A 17,790-nucleotide genomic window follows, 5' to 3' on the forward strand; every position below is an offset into this window, starting at 1 on the left:
GTGCCAGGATTGGGTATGAACTTGATTTATGTGTCTCGGTTACAGGATAAGGGGTATGATGTTCACCTCGTAGGGAAGAAAGTGTATGTCAAACACTCAAGCTGGAAAAAGGTAAGACAGACTGGAGTTCGAAGTAACAGGTTGTACCAGTTACAAATCGATTCTCCAATTGCACTGATAGGCAGTAATAGTAGCAGTGGGAAGGAACTGAATGAATTATGGCACAAGAGAATGGGACATCTACATCATAGATCACTCAGGATGCTCAAAGAAACCGTCATAGGGGTTCCCAACTTGGAACCGAACACGATGATGTGCGCAAAGTGTGCGTACTTGGGAAGTATGCTAAGGCGGCATTTCCAAGTAGTGACAACAGAGCTGATGGCGTGTTAGGACTTATACACTCAGATATTTCTAACCTGATGTCCACTAGAGCTCTCAATGGTGCCGAATATTTCATCACCTTTACTGATGATCATTCCAGGAAAACCTGGATCTACTTCTTGAAGACCAAGGATGAGGTCTTCGATCGTTTCAGAGAGTTTAAAGCTCTCGTGGAGAATGTGACAAGAAAGAAGATCAAGGTGCTTCGCTCAAATAATGGTGGAGAGTACATTGATAAAACTTCAGAAATTTCTGTGCAAAGGAAGGCATCAAGAGAGAATGGACAGCTCCATATAATCCACAGCAAATGGTGTAGGGGAGTGAAAAAAAAACAGAACCATTGTTGGAGCCGCAAAGGCTATGTTTTATGACCAGGATCTACCCAGATTTTTGTGGGCAGAAGCATGTAACATGGCAATGTATATTCAGAACAGAACTCCTCATAGAGCATTCGGGAGGAAAATGCCATAAGGTGTCTTCATAGGGAAGAAGCCAAAAGTCAGCCACCTCAAAATTTTTGGCAGCATCACTTATTGTCACGTGCCAGATGATAAAAGGACCAAACTGGATCAAAGTGCAGAGAAGGGGTTTTTCGTTGGGTACAGCAAAACCTCAAAGCCATTCAGAATCTACATTCCTAGTAGTAAGAAGATAGTTGTAAGGCGAGACATGAAGTTTGTGGAGGACTGAGCTTTCAGGAGGTCTCATGAGATGCCTACGGGTGATCAGAATCAGTCAGCAAAAGTTCCTTTAGTCCAGCAGCAAGGGCAACCACAAGGGCAACCATTGGGACAAACAGGAGGGCAGACACAAGGGTCAAGTATTGTGACCAGCACCAGTATTTCCTCAAGTGCAGGAAATCTGAGGAGTTCTCCGCAGATGGAGCAGCAGAGACAGGATGAGGAGCTGGCAAAACCTCCCACGACTAGTGGTCGATCCAGCAGAGAGGTTCATCGGACATTAAGAGGTGCATAGGAGTTTATTTGAACTCATAGAACGAACAAGATACAGTGCAGACAGCCTAACAAGTACCAAGCATTGGTAGCTCAGGTTGCAGAACCTTCCAGTTTTCAGGAGGCCGCACAGCATCAAGTGTGGATAGATGCCATGGTAGAAGAGTATAGCTCTATCATGATGAATGATGTTTGGGAGGTAGTGCCCAGGCCAGAAGATAGATCAGTTGTAGGTTCGAGGTGGATCTATAAGATCAAATATGCGGCAAACAGAAGTGTGGAAAAGTACAAGGCTAGGTTCGTGGCAAAGGGGTATGCACAAAAGGAAGGGATAGATTATGAGGAAACCTTTGCCCCAATTGCCAGATACACTTCTATCTGGTCAGTTATATCTCTAGCAGCTCAGATGGGATGGCAGATTCACCAGATGGACGTCAAGACAGCCTTCTTGAATGGAGTGATAAAGGAGGAAGTGTACATAGAACAGCCAAAGGGCTTTGAGACTCAAGAGAGGTGCACACGTGTGCAAATTGAAGAAGGCTCTATACAGGCTCAAGCAGGCTCCCAGGGCATGGTATGGTAGAATTGAAACCTACCTACAGCAGATGGGGTTCGTCAAGAGTGATGTAGATCCCAACCTTTCCTATTTGATGGTAGAGGATAAGCCCCTCATTCTAGTTTTTTATGTGGATGATCTATTCTCGACAAGATCATCAGGGCTCATAGAGGATTGCAAGAGGAACCTGGTAGCAAAATTTGACATGAAGGATTTGGGGTTGATGCACTATTAGTTTTATTACCATTTTCTTGTGTTATTTTTATGTACATGATACTTACACTATCTTATATCATTTTGATAGACTAATAGTTTATAGCTCATAACTAGACACTAAACTCTATCATTTTTCTTTCAATATTAACCTACAAGTTGGTTTCGCACACCCATATTGATTTTCTATAAGTTGTAGGTTTTAGTCCCACTAACCTACTTTTGTGGTGATTTATTGGACATTCACAAAATAACCTTGTCAAGATGAAACTTACAAATTTCAAAGGGTTATGTTATCCTCAATTCAGCAAGGATTCCTATATGCATTTTTTTCATTTGGCAACATCCTTGTAAGCCCAAAGAATGCAAGTCAAATCCTTGTAGACCATGTGATGTTATGTATTGGCGTGTCCCATGCTTATTATGGTCAGCGATGCCCCATCCATTTAGACTCCACCCTTGGGTCCTTTTTTCCTATATATGATTGAGGGGCTTAGGGTGGATCTACTTGGATAAATGCTTTAGAGGAGCCACTGCCTTTGTAGTAATGATCACCATTTGTAGGTAAATCCAGCCCATGTCTTGAACGAACCTATGTCCTATCCACATGGTCATATATCATAGAGTCTGCATGCATTCTCTAGCCTTGGTATATCATTCGTTTACAGTTCTCAACATGGAAGTCTCACATTTTCCAACATTTCACATCTGCCAACGCATTTCACAAATCCCAATGCATGGGATCCCAAGGTCAAAATCAACAAAGGGTCAAATAGCTTAGCATAATTTATACTTGTCATGCCTCGTTAAAATTTTGTCAAAATATGAAGGCATCAAAGAGAGATGCTCAATCAAAGCGGTTGTCATCCTTTTGTGGCACGAGTGGGATAAAAAAAGGCAGATTGATGTCAATCCTTCGTCAAATCAAGCAAGTGATATGTAAGAGTCATCTACAAATTTTTTCCAAGCAAACCCATGTTCTGCAATTGGCAAATCAAGTAAGGTGTTGGAGATCTACTCTTGTGACTCATTAAATAAGGGTACGGCCACAGGTGTGAGGCTTCTACGGGCTCCTCAAAGGTGTTAAAAGTGACCATTGAACCAAGTCAATGAAATAAAGGTCAAATTACTCATTCAAAAATTAAGTGAGCAAGCAAAAAGGTAAAAATGCATATCAAATCAAGTCAAGGGACCAAGTTGAATTCAAAAGAAAGTCGTGGATCATCTCATGAGAGATGTTGAGAGCTTTAAGGTCAACCCAAGGAGACTTTGGACCTAGTATAGCCATTAGAAGGTTCCTTTCAACAACTCAAGCCAAATCTTGTCAAGCAAGCATTTACTCAAGTCAAATCAAGCATATCAAGCCTCTTGTAAGTAAAATTGAGCCTCCTAAAGCTATCCATCCAGCATATTGTATCAAATCAACACCCCCATATCTAACAATATCTTGTCCTGTATCAAAGCACGATGCACAATATCTAACAATACCCTATGTATCAATATCTTGAATTTAACAATATCTATTTGGCCTATTGTATCAAATCAATGCACTTGTCCTATGTGATGCCATCTTAGCATCTCGTAAGGACATTTTAGACCTACTAATTTGGGCACTAACAAGATCAATTTGAGCTTCTACTTCTAAGTCAAAACCTCAACAACTGCAAAGTGAACTTCATATGTTCTTTGCCAATCAATCTTACTACAAGTCAATTGGATAATCTTCTTCACCGACACGAACTATGCCAAGAATCTTGAGAACTGTCCATCAAACGAACCCCTCTCTCTTCATCTACTATCCCTGTTATAATCACCACTTAGAAAGGTGGACGGTCGAATAACAATCAAGAAAATGTTATATGGTAGTTCAATCGATAATAACCGAGAGTTAACATGTGTAAAAATTTCTGTTTTCCCACCCCGGTTTTCAGTTTCACCTTATTTCTCCCATGTAGTTAAATGCCCATTCCCATAACCATACATTTAACAGACTGAAAAAAAATAAATATGGCTGAAAACACAAATTCTGGAAATTTTTCAGAATGCTGGAAATTGCAGAAATAAAAATCAGCAATTAAAAACAGCCATTAAAACACATTAAAACACTGATATTTTTGGTCAACTTGACCCTGGAAAAACCCCCTACAACTCTTGGGGAAAACCAGTTTGAGAGCTCTTCTTTATTTCTGAAAATTGCCTTTTTACAGTGAGAATTATTCAGCAAAAAATCAGCAAGCAAATTCACAACTTATCTCCTTTCTCGTGCCTCACAGCAATCTGGAAATTATAGCAAACAGGACAGCAATAAATGTTGTACGACCTCCGTTTTGTGTGCAAAAAAATCAGCAAACTGCTCCTCGATGTTTGTGCAAAAATCTGCCTTTCACTATGTGCTGAATCAGCTGTACAAATCTGCTCAACTGCTGCCTTGGAATGTGTGCCAAGCTGCTGTCTCCTTCTCCTTCCTGCTCAGAAATCTCTCTTGCTCTCTTGCTCTCCTTCTCCCAATCTGCTCATGAAAGAATGAATGACCTTTTCCTCATTTTTCTCCTTTAATATAACTCCAAGTGACTTTTGGGTGATCCAAGTGACTTTTGGGTGATCTCTAAATCCAATGGCTGAAATAGATTTAGATCAATGGTTGAGATTAAATGTTCATTTAAATCTCACTTTCTATTTTTTAATTCACCCCACTTTAATAAAGACCCACTCAGTGATTTATTTCCAAAGTCACTTTTCCTTTCTAATTTTTCATTGACTTTATAAAAGCCACTTTAAAATTAGACTTAATAACTTTATCACTTAAAGTCACTTTTAAATTAGATTTAACTTTATAAAATTATAAAGTCACTTTAGGAGAAAAATTAAATTCTTTTGGACACTTTTCCCTAGGCCAAAGATCAAAGCCTAAGGGAACCACCTGTCCTCCGGTACCAAATTTCAACACTCCCTCTTACCGAGGAAGGTGTTCCTCACCACACCCATCTTGTCTCTGAAGTAGACATGCTTGCCCCATGGTAAGGCTTTGGTAAGGATATCTGCAACCTGCTCATCAGTGGAAATATACTCAAGCTTCACAGCTCCCTTCTGAACATAGTCTCTGATGAAATGATATCTGATCCCGATATGCTTTGACCTGTCATGAAATACTGGATTCTCTGTGAGTTTAATGCAACTCTGATTATCACAGTAAATCACTGAAGGTCTCAACGGCTGACCAAATAAGCCAAACAACATCTTGCGAAGCCAGATAGCCTCACAACTAGCTAGACTGGCTGCCATATACTCTGCTTCCGCTGAACTCAGTGCTACTGACTGCTGCTTCCGGCTGAACCATGACACTACTGCTGAACCCAACCCAAAACAACACCCTGAAGTGCTCTTCCTATCAGAAGCACAACCTGCCCAATCAGAATCAGTGTACCCTGCCAATCTCACTCCATCTCCCTGCCTGTAGTCCAGACCATAATCCACTGTCCCCTGCAAGTACCGCAAAATGTGTTTTGCAGCCACCCAGTGAACCTTCCTAGGCTCACACATAAACTGACTCATCGTGTTGACTGCAAAACAGATATCTGGTCTAGTGTTGACCAAATACATCAAGGAACCAATCAGCTGCCTGTACAATGTGGGATCCACCAACTCGGAATCCGAAGCATGAAGCTTCTTCCAGTTGGTGATCATCGGTGTCGACATGGGTCTACAATCCTCCATGTGGAATCTGCTAAGGATGTCCACAATATACTTCCCCTGCCCCAGGAAGAAATGCCCCTCCGCCTGCCACACCTTCAAACCCAAAAAGTAATGCATCAAGCCGATGTCCTTCATCTCAAACTCCGCCGCAAGATCTCTCTTGTGCTCTATGAGTCTCTCTGCACCTGTAATGATCAAGTCATCCACATACAGCACCAGAATGAGAGGCTCCTCACCAATCACAATAAAGTAAAGGTTCGGATCTGCCTCACTCTTTGTGAAACCCATCCCCTGCAAGTATGCATCTATCCTGGAGTACCAAGCTCTGGGAGCTTGCTTCAGGCCATAAAGGGCCTTCTTCAATCTGCACACATGGGACTCCTTCCCATGCACCTCAAAGCCCTGTGGCTGCTCAATGTACACCTCCTCCTGTATGAAGCCATTGAGAAATGTGGTCTTCACATTCATCTGGTGGATCTTCCAACCCATCTCTGCTGCTATCGATATAATGGAGCGGATCGAAGTATATCGAGCCACGGGAGCGAAGGTCTCCTCATAATCAACTCCCTCTACCTGGGAGAACCCTCTAGCCACAAACCTTGCTTTGAATTTCTCAATGCTGCCATCTGCAGCATGCCTTACCTTGTAAAGCCATTTGGAAGTAACCACGGATTTGCCCTCAGGCCTCGACACCACCTCCCAAACATCATTCTTCATGATAGAAGAATACTCCTCCTGCATGGCCTCTCTCCACACCTGCTGGCTAGCTGCCTCCTCATAGCTAGAAGGCTCAGAGTCAAGGATGCTGGTAACCATCGCCATATAGCTACAGAACCTCTCAGGTGGTCTACTCTCTCTGACCGGCCTCTTCGGCTCAGCAACAGATGTGGCATCTCTCAAGGTGTCCTGAAGCCACTTGGGCTTCCTCTTCCCTGAGCATGCTTCTCCCATAGGAGAATGAAACTCCTCCTCCTCATCACCATCAGTAGCCTGAACTCCTGACTGTCTGTCTGCTGTCCTCCTGCCTGCACCTGAACCTGTAGAAGCTGAGGTACTGTGTGAACTGTCCATCAGTGGACTCCCTAGTGAACTGCTCTGTGAACTGCTCTGCATGCTGCCCGGAGCACCACCCCTCTGGCTCGGCGAGCCACTGCTCACTGATGGTCCTGACATCCTCATAGATGTACCTCCGAATCCTCCTGATCCCTGCCCACTGGATCCTTGCGACTGACTCAACTGCTGCTGAGGGTCTGGCTGATCCAGATACTCTAACTCTCGTGACCTCCTAAAGGCCCTGTCCTCCTCGAACTTCACATCCCGTCTGACAACAACTCTCCTCTGTGCAGGAATGTAAATCCGAAAGGCCTTTGAGGTCTCACTGTAGCCCACAAAGATACCCTTCTCTGCGGTGGGCTCTAGTTTGGTCCTCTCCTCCTTGGGTATATAGGAGTATGTAATGCATCCAAAGATATGAAGATGACCAAGATCAGGTTTCTTCCCAGAGAAAGCCTCCTCAGGAGTCATGTGCCCCAAGGCACGATGCGGACTCCTGTTCTACAAGTAAACAGCTGTGTTGCAGGCCTCTGCCCACAAGAACAATGGCAACCCCTGATCATATATCATGGCTTTGGCAGCCCCTATGATGGATCTGTTCTTCCTCTCCGCAACCCCGTTCTGCTGGGGGTTGTAAGGAACAGTGAACTACCTCCTAATGCCTGCCTCCGCACAATAATCAACAAACTCTCCAAGGGTGTACTCTCCTCCATTGTCCGACCTCAGGGACTTGATCTTTCGACCTGTCTGAGTCTCCACAAGAGCTCTGAACTCCTGAAACCACTTGAAGACCTCACTCTTGGTCTTCAAGAAATAAATCCAGGTCCTCCTGGAGTGATCATCAATGAATAAGACATAGTACTCATATCCACTCAAGGAAACATGAGACATCCGACCACTCACATCGGAATGAATCAAATCAAGTATCCCCGTCGCTCTGCTGTCACTGCTGGGAAAAGGGGATTTGGCAAACTTGCCCATCACACAACCTCTGCAAGTATCAAAGTGATCAGTACTGAAATCTGGCACACCTGTAGTGATCTCCCACAATGTCCTCAAGGCTCCATGATACATGTGTCCCATCCTGCGGTGCCAAATCTCACACAACTCAGAACTGCTAGCTCTGCTGTCGGTACTACTGCTCAATGCCAAAAGGGGCTGGAATGCAAACTTGTACACCTTTGCATGGCGTACACCTATCACTCTAGCTGAATCAGCTGGAGCGTCCCTGGGATACATCAACACCTGTCCTCCCCTGAACAGTACCTCATATCCTTTGTCCTCCAAAGCTCAGACGGATATGAGGTTCTTCCTCATCCCTGGCACATAAAGAACCTCTGACACCTTCAAGGGAGGTTTGGACTCCCTCTGAAATGTCACTGTCCCCACCCCGACTGCTCTAACAACTCTGTCATCACCGAGTACTACCTCAATATCAATGCCACTCTCTGAAAGCTCTGAGAAGTACTCCCGGACTCCTGTCATGTGACGTGAAGCCCCACTGTCCACATACCAGATACCTGAAGATGCTCCGCTAATCGAGGGAAAAGCATGCTCCCTCTGAACCTGTGTGGCAGGTGATCCTGTACTAGAGGACTCACACGTAGTGAACGCAAACTCTCGGTCAAAACGACCAGCAAAGTCCTCAATCTCTGCTGAAGCTGCCACGTCCTGGTTCTTCCCCTTCTTCTTCTTCTCCGGACACACAACTGCATAGTGTCCCATCTTTTGACAATTCCAACACTTCACCTTGGAATAGTCCTTCTGTGAGTTACCCTGTTTACCTTTACCTTTGCCTTTGCCCCCACCACTGCTTGTGGAAGCCTGCTTCTTCCCTTTGCCTTTCTTGCCTCCTGCCACCAGTGCTACGTCCTCATCCTGCTCAACTGGTTTGGCTGCCCCAAGCTGTCCTTTCCTGATCTCTGTCTGCATACAATCATCCCAAAACCTCTCCCATGTGGGAAGGGTCTCACGTGCACAAACCCCATCAGCAAAGTTCAACCATGAACGGGGGAGGCCATTCACTGCAATCCGCACCAACTCAGTGGATGGAATGGCCTCTCCAATCGCTGCCAACTCATCTCTCACATTGGTAATCTTTGTGAGATATCCAGCTGCACTATCATTCCCCATCTTAATGTTCTTCAGCTTCTCCTTCAGGACCATCTTCCGGTTCTCATTGGTACTCTGGTAGAGATTGGACAATGTTGTCCACATCTCATGGGCATTGCTCTTTTCTCTCACACGAGGAATGCAATGGTCTTTGATTCCGTCTAGAATCAGCCTCTTACCCTTATTGTTCTTCTTTTTATACTCAGCCAACTGAGTAACATCAGTGGGCACAACAACAGGGTTCTGTGTGGTATGCACCATGATATCCCAGACTTCTGCCTCCTCAAAGATACTCTGCATTCTCTCCTTCCAAACGCTGTAATTTATATGTCCATCCAGCCTATCCTCCACCCTCAATCCCAATGACATCCTATTGTCCTAAAACTGAAAAATAGCACTGTTGTAGTAAAGATAAAACTGTTGTTTATGAAAAAATCAGCTTGCTAAAATTTTCTGAGTGAAAAATCAGTAACTGTAATTTTTCATTTTTGCTGTCCCAAACTGCCCTTCAGCACTCAAGCTCTGATACCATGTAAAAATTTCTGTTTTCCCACCCCGGTTTTCAGTTTCACCTTATTTCTCCCATGTAGTTAAATGCCCATTTCCATAACCATACATTTAACAAACTGAAAAAAAAAAAATATGGCTGAAAACACAAATTCTGGAAATTTTTCAGAATGCTGGAAATTGCAGAAATAAAAATCAGCAATTAAAAACAGCCATTAAAACACATTAAAACACTGATATTTTTGGTCAACTTGACCCTGGAAAAACCCCCTACAACTCTTGGGGAAAACCAGTTTGAGAGCTCTTCTTTATTTCTGAAAATTGCCTTTTTACAGTGAGAATTATTCAGCAAAAAATCAGCAAGCAAATTCACAACTTATCTCCTTTCTCGTGCCTCACAGCAATCTGGAAATTACAGCAAACAGGACAGCAATAAATGCTGTACGACCTCCGTTTTGTGTGCAGAAAAATCAGCAAACTGCTCCTCGATGTTTGTGCAAAAATCTGCCTTTCACTATGTGCTGAATCAGCTGTACAAATCTGCTCAACTGCTGTCTTGGAATGTGTGCCAAGCTGCTGTCTCCTTCTCCTCCTGCTCAGAAATCTCTCTTGCTCTCTTGCTCTCCTTCTCCCAATCTGCTCATGAAAGAATGAATGACCTTTTTCCTCATTTTCCTCCTTTAATATAACTCCAAGTGACTTTTGGGTGATCCAAGTGACTTTTGGGTGATCTCTAAATCCAATGGCTGAAATAGATTTAGATCAATGGTTGAGATTAAATGCTCATTTAAATCTCACTTTCTATTTTTTAATTCACCCCACTTTAATAAAGACCCACTTAGTCATTTATTTCCAAAGTCACTTTTCCTTTCTAATTTTTCATTGACTTTATAAAAGTCACTTTAAAATTAGACTTAATAACTTTATCACTTAAAGTCACTTTTAAATTAGATTTAACTTTATAAAATTATAAAGTCACTTTAGGAGAAAAATTAAATTCTTTTGGACACTTTTCCCTAGGCCAAAGATCAAAGCCTAAGGGAACCACCTGTCCTCCGGTACCAAATTTCAACAACATGTACATTGTGGGTTTACTTAATAAGTGATCTAATTTCTCGAGTGAGAAAATGTCATGATCTTCATAGACTGTGATGCTAGTTTTGAAATAATGATTTTCAGCGCTAGTTCCCATTACCCCAACTGCTACTTCAACACATCTAGTAACTCCCTTTGATAAAAGACCAAGATGTGTATGTGGATTTCCCACTTAATATTTGTTAATTTTTAGCTCTTTCTAATTTTTGTGGGTATCCCCTGTTTCAAGGGAATGTTCCATGATATGATATGGAGAACATTGAGTGCACCCCTAAGTACTTAAGGAAAAGCCATCCCATACCCATTTGCAAGACAGGCATCACCAGACACAGACTGGGCATTGGGGATGTATCTCCACGATGGATTCACATTTCTTAAGGTAGGTGATGCTAAAAACTGGCTCCCTTGAAATTGGCAAATTATAAATTACCAAATCAATCACTGATCAGCCAAACATTACATAGATGACAAACTAGGTGCTTCAAGTACACTGGCTATTGACATACCAGAGTTTGCTTCAAATGATTTATAAGAAACACATTTCTAGAGATTATGAAAACAAATTTAGAAGTTGAAACTCAGTACCCTTGATGTCTACATGTCAATATCAAAAATTTTAGAACATGATATAGCACTAACAGCTTACCTCATCAATGAAGATAACTGATGGCTGCCTTGCAACCGCAACAGAAAAAAGGGCTTTCATGAGTTTCTCTCCCTCTCCAACCTGTCTCACATGACCATTTACTTGAATCAAAATCACAGCTAATAGTGCACAGGCATCAACTGATGTAGGTAAGTTGGCATACCCATTTTGAAGTTAAGGAAGATGCTGCAATGCTAAAGAATGTGGCTGTACATTCTGATGCAACAGCTTTCGCCAGCATAGTCTTGCCATTGCCAGGAGGCCCAAAAAGAAGTAAACCTTGCAAAGAATGCAGCATGGGACTTTCAAGTTCATATTAATCATGATATACACAAAACATGCATTATCATTTTTGGCTTATTTACTGAAGTAGGAATTGATAGAAATGCACCTCAAGGAGGTTTCCTAAGACTAGTGAAAAGAGCACTTCTTTGGGTAGGTAAAATAACCATTTCCCTCAAAGATTGTTTGGATTTTGCAAGTCTAGTTGCAATGAGAAAAATCAAAATTAATCTTCGACAAAAATAAAATATAAAATAAGGAAATGAGACATTAATGAATTCAGTATCTCTTACCAACATCATCCCACCTAACGGCAGGACTTCTATCAACAATTACACTTTCTATTAGTTCAATAAGTTTTGGATCAACCCCTTTAACATCACTTTGATTGGATTGAGAACTGGCAGCAAGATCTCCTGGGCCATTCCTTCTGGAATAATGGGCTTCGGATTAGATATATTTTGCTTGGGGCGAGACAAACTCTTAGGAACTGGTTGACTTGTTGATCTAGCTGGCATTCGAGATTGCAGGGGCCTTGATACTTTCTGGAAAAACACAATGGAATTCTTCCTTGGATTCACAAAATGATTGGATGAAAAAGCTACCGATATAAAAAATGCAGTTAAAACAGATATATATTCCTACAACCTACAAAGAAAGATCTCAGCAAAGTTTAATGTAATTATTCCTTTTCAGTAAATTTATGATGATGCTATCATTAATATTTCAAAAGATCTACCAAGTCTCTGGCATTTTAGATCAGCACCTGGTTTGATGATTCCACTGCTGAAATGGTGGTCCAAAATATAGCACAAGAAAACACGTCACACGTCAAAATTCTTGCACAATCACTGTCATTGGAATCAACATAAACCCAAAGCTCTCTGAAACTAGAAACCATTTTCTAATCAATACAGTATAACAACATTGAAATTTCCAGCCTCCAATTTAAGACTATATTCAGAAAAATTATAATAACAAAAAGGTACCTACCAAACAAGGCAATCTAGAATCAAAATCACTCTGTATAGAAGAAAAGACAGGTGATATTTCTATTGTCTCTTCATGTAAGGGCACATTTTTATGGTACATTACCAGAAACAGCATGAGTGGGTTGTTTCTACAAGAAATCTGACTGAAACCGAAATTGCATCAGAAGTGCCATTTCTGGTGCTTCTTTAAATTTTTGGTTGACAAACACATTTCTTGAGAAACAGCTGGCCGTTTCTTCCAGGTTCTGGCCTACAAGAATGACCAGTAAAAAATCCCATAGAAACACCAATTATTAAAAAAAACAAAGATAATGAAAAGAAAAATCCTAAAAACACCATTTCTAGTGCCCATTTTCATTTTTTAATCAAGAAACCTGTTTTTGAGAAATGGACAGCATTTCTGCTCGAATATGTTAGCTTCTGGGATTACTCCAAAAGTATTTTCACCTAGCTAAGGCACTGCTAGATCCCCCGACATGTGGTGGACATATGGATGGCTCAGTTTGAGTAAATGCTTGACCTTAGATAGAGTTCTAGTATAGCACACTTACCTAGGAGGTTGTTATTCTATGTGACATAAATCACTGTGTGCACACAATGGGGGAGTAGGTTGCTTGATTAGGAGAGGTACCCACCTAGGAGGATGGGTGCTAGGAATTTGAAGGCACTTAGCCCTAGGAGGATGGGATCATGTGACATACACCTTGGAGGTTTGATAACTTGACTTTGGGATGCTTGGGTTGAGGAGTGTACTCCATGAAGGTCTGTTGGGACCCAAAGACACAAGTTGAGGAGAAGAATTGGTACAAGTAACTACCTTAGTAGATGTGTTGAGGAGCATTGGGCACAAAAGGACATGTGGCACACAGCTAGAAGAGCACCTTACATGAGGACACTTGGAGAATGCACCACCTTGTAAGAGGGATCAATGGGCTAAACAACTTGTTGGATTGCACACCATCTTCGAAGAGTGGTGTTGGACCCAAGGGGCATCATGCTTGGAGGGTGCACCACCTTGGGGTTGGGTAAAACCCAATTATGACACTTGTCATCCTTATATTGTAAAGGACTCCACATGGGGTCGCCTTGCTGAATTAAGTCTAGGGTTATTCGTGTGTGACTTGTGTGGACCTAGTCCATGGTTTATATTGGGCTCTCTCACCTATTCCATATGAAGGGAGGAGGGAGCCTTTGTCATTACCAATCATTGATGTACTTATTCTTATATCTTTTCAACTATTTTGGAAAAGTCTTGCAGGGAGCAAGACCCAAAGTTTGTGATGTAAACCCTAGAGGAAACATAAAGATGATGCTAGTGCTAGGGTGAACTTTGGTCTTATGACTTGTGTGATGCAAGAGAAGAATACATGGGGTTTGTGTGATGTAAACCCTAGAGCAAGAAAATGGAGTGCTAGAGTAGAGGAGTTTTGGAGCTTGGTGTGATGCTTGGCTTGAAGAGGACTTGGGAATCATGGTGTTGTACTCTCGACATTCCATTATAGCGTGTCTAAAGGTTTTGGTGATTTTATGATGCAGGAGAGGAAGACCTAAGGTTTGTGGGATGAAAACCCTAAGATGGACAAGAAGCTTGGAAGGATAGCACTAGCATTTGTCTTGGAGCCTTTGTACTTGTGAGATGCAAGAAGACTTGTGCTTTAAGTAATCTAAATCCTAGAGTAAGACATGAGCACTATATGTGTTAAAATAGACCAAGAGCATGTGTGATGCACACTCAGAGAATCTCCTAGAAGATTTGTGTAATGTAAGTGTGAGATCAAGGGCAGACTTCTTGGTGTTGATGCTGGCTTGTTCTTGAGCCTTTGGAGATGTTAGTGTCTATCAGTCCTGTCAATCACCAGTGATCAAATATACTCTTTCAAAATTTTTGTTAGGGTCTTAGGTCAAAGTTTTATATTTTCAATAGGCTTTCAAATAGAAATTTGGTCACTGGTTAGTATGTCTAGGTAGGTTACTACTCCCTCCATTTCATGGTCAAAATGCCATCTTGCTCATGTCATCACCATTCTGATGAGTCATCACAATAAAGTGCCTTGATCATCACCTCAGTCAGCATCTCATGGTCACTCATACTGCAATGTACAAAGGTCCAAATCATCAGTTTCATACTCCATTAGAAGTCATCATTAGGTAAAGTCATTAAAAAGAGTCATGTCATCACCTAGGTCATCATTATGGGAGTAGTAATTAGGGAAAATGCTCTAAAATGATTTCTAAAGTACATTTTGATCTTGATTAAGATGTAATTACGCATAATAAAGTTTGAAGCTGCAATACACTCGCATCTTATATCATTTTGCAAAAAGACAAGGTGGGGCCACATCACCATCAAAGAGAAAAAACGACTTCCAGCCTACAAAAAGGCCATCAAAGCACTCTATTTGTTCATTCCACCTTCATTGAGCATCTCTCCACCAGCAAAGAGCATTTCCACCCTCAGAGGATCGATCTCTTGCCACCAAAATGTCATTCTCTCTCATTCGATACGTTTTTGGCAGCCTTGTTGCGCTTTTGGCTAAATTGTTGCGCTTTTGAAGTGGGAGGCAAATCAGCCATTACAGGTGTTTTCTACAGCATCTGCAGGTTTTGACACATCCTTGGCAAGTAAGTGGACCTCCAAAACTCCTCCTCTCATCAATTTGCACACAAAAAGTCAGTGAATTACCCTCTCCTAGGGTTTCGCTGCACTTTTCCTTTCTTGGTCAGTTTGCTTCATTTTTGTGGTAAAATTATTACATTTTATTCTCAAACACCCTCCCTCACCCTCCATACACCTTCCTTGAAACTTCCCTCACCCATTTCCCTCATTTCCTTCATTTCCCTACAAAGCCTAGCCTACACTACACTTTCATAGGCTATGACTATGTTTTTCATTTCTATGCCCATTCCCCTCACTCATTTCCCAAATCTCCACCTCCCTACACTCCCTAACATCTATCCCTACCCCCCAAAATTTACCCAAGAATTTAGACACTCTCCAACCTCTTCATCTCCCTCCATTCACAAAACTGCCCCAAATCCCCTGCTTTCCTAACACTAAACCCTAATTCCCCTTCCTAGTGAGCTAGGGTTTCACAATGGATTCAGAGGCCACAACCACTGATCAGAGTAAGTATAGAGGAGGGCAGATAATCAAGTATGAACCCACCAAAGTACAAGAAATCATGGCTTCACCATTTCTCAAGAAGTCTTTCCAAGATGTGGGATGCCTTGTTTTTTGTCAAGAGATTCAAGAACTAGCTTTTAATGACAAATTGACAAGAACCTTTGCCACCAGTCTTAGGAGGGATAAGGAAACCATCGTAGGGATAGACTTCACGGTATCGGCAGAGGTGATTGGCATCATTTTTAGAGTTTTGAGATCATTTGCTAGGGTTTCCATTGCACACAAGGACAGTTCTACTTCAAAATTAGTTTCTGAAGTAAGGAAGATGAATTTGACAAAAGTGAAAGAGGTTTTGGTCAATAATATACCAAGGAACAAAAACCTCCTTCAGTTTATACACAGGTGTTATGATTTGGGAGAAATGCCCAAAATACAGTTGCTACAGGAGAGTTGTTGCATTTCTAGAGTAGTCTTAGGAGATTGAATTTTTAGGTGTCTTGGAGCAAGTGTTTGCAGTGCTTGATGACTCTATTGTGTAGCAGACATCCTCAGCTTTTCCAACCATACCACTTGTAGCCCAAAACTCCTTTGGGAAGGCCTCCAAATCACTATCCAGAGTTGTTGTTGTGAGCACGCTGCGCTTTTGCAATTTTTAGTGACCCACTGCAAACTTGGATTCTAAACAAATGGGAAAGTATTATTGAAAACTTGAGGAGGTTTTTGTTCATAACATACCAAAGAACAAAAACCTCTCTCAGTTTTGTAAAAAGTTTTATGGTTAGAGAGACATGGCTCCATCTTTGAGCCCTATTTTTGCAGAAAACCCAAAAATTTTGGAAATTTCAGTCAGCGAAAAGCGCAGCACCCTTGCGCTGCGCTTTTTCCTGAGGAGTCCAAATGACAAAAACTTTATAGCTTATCACCTACACATGTCAGCTATGCCACTTGGGTGCCATGTCAGCCTTCAGTTTGGGAGAAAAGGGCCAAAAACATGCCAAAAAACGACTTTCTGCCACTGTTTTCACCCTTGTGTTGCGCTTTTAGAGTGACCTTGGGAGAATCCATTTTTCTCAGCCTTGGAGAGGCCATTTTGCATGCTTAAGGACTCTATGGACAACTAGACATCCTAAGCTTTCCAATGATGCCTTCAAATCAGAATTTGGACACTAGAAGTCACTCAAAAATGCTCTCCAAGTTAGCGCTGCGTTTTTCCCAAATGGCATTGCGCTTTTCCCAAAGAGATAGGAATTCGGATTTTCTCCAGTCAAAGTCAAAGATTTTGGTCAAATTACTCCTCTAGGGTAATCATGTGATGTAATTAAATGTAAATGAGGTGGACAATGTAAATTTCATGTAGATTCATGCTTACTTATGTTTGTAAAGTCAGAATGAATCAGTTGGTCTAATTAGGGAGTTTGTTTTAACTTCCCTAGGTTTAGGTTTGGTTAGAGATAATCATGTAAACTGTTCCTATCATGAGGGATTCGACCCCTGAGAGGGGGAAAGAGTTGTTTTGGTCTATATCTACCCAAATCAAACTCAAGGGAAGGGTTGGACATCAGAGAGTGAAAGGCTTGGAGCTTGTGTTCATCATCTTTTTACAGGAAATTAACAGGCCAATTGCAATTATTATTTAGGAATTCTTGTGGTATGATTTTGTGACATTGTTTTTCTTCTGTAAATCACTTAAATGAATGATTAGTTATCCTTCTTTCCATATCTTTGCTTTCAATGATATTCCTATGAGTTTTTAAACAGAATTCTTAAGCTTAAGCTCTGTTTTGTTAGGAATTTCATGTTTATGTTATCTATCTTCTGATAAATGAATTCATGATATTCATGCTCATTTTGAACCTTTTCCTTTTCAACCCTACACTACATCAACAAACCTCAAAGTGTCACTGAAACATACCTACCTTGCTCCTCTATATCCCTTGCAACTGAATCTTTTGAAACCTGACCTAGTTCCCTGACCTCTACTCCTGATCCAGCAAAACCCTAAAATTTCAAAACCCTAGAGTTGAACATACCTAGCCTAAAATTTTTCCTTCTCCAGTCATTCATTGGTTGTGAGTTCATAGAGAGAGCCCTCTCTGGTTTGGTAGGGCTAGCTGCCAAATCCTAAGTGGTTTGAGGTTACCTCTGTCGGTCTCCTTTCTCAGCCTTGGGACACTGAGGAG

General features: G+C 41.7%; 1 pseudogene across 1 annotated transcript in view; it reads right to left on the reverse strand.

Moving 5' to 3' along the window:
- LOC149199519 (uncharacterized) overlaps window positions 1-17,790 on the reverse strand; it is a 150,019-nt pseudogene that overhangs the window by 96,203 nt on the left and 36,026 nt on the right. The window contains exons 3-7 of the transcript XR_016253787.1: window positions 12,261-12,280; window positions 11,788-12,039; window positions 11,604-11,699; window positions 11,376-11,491; window positions 11,213-11,293 (exon numbers count right to left, since the gene is read on the reverse strand). The product of XR_016253787.1 is annotated as an uncharacterized LOC149199519 (transcript). The remainder of the gene's footprint in view (window positions 1-11,212; window positions 11,294-11,375; window positions 11,492-11,603; window positions 11,700-11,787; window positions 12,040-12,260; window positions 12,281-17,790) is intronic.

Source organism: Pinus tabuliformis, chromosome 2_1 (genome assembly GCF_031772625.1).
Source record: "Pinus tabuliformis cultivar Carrire ecotype Pingquan chromosome 2_1, CPIR1, whole genome shotgun sequence".
Taxonomy (NCBI): Eukaryota; Viridiplantae; Streptophyta; class Pinopsida; order Pinales; family Pinaceae; genus Pinus; species Pinus tabuliformis.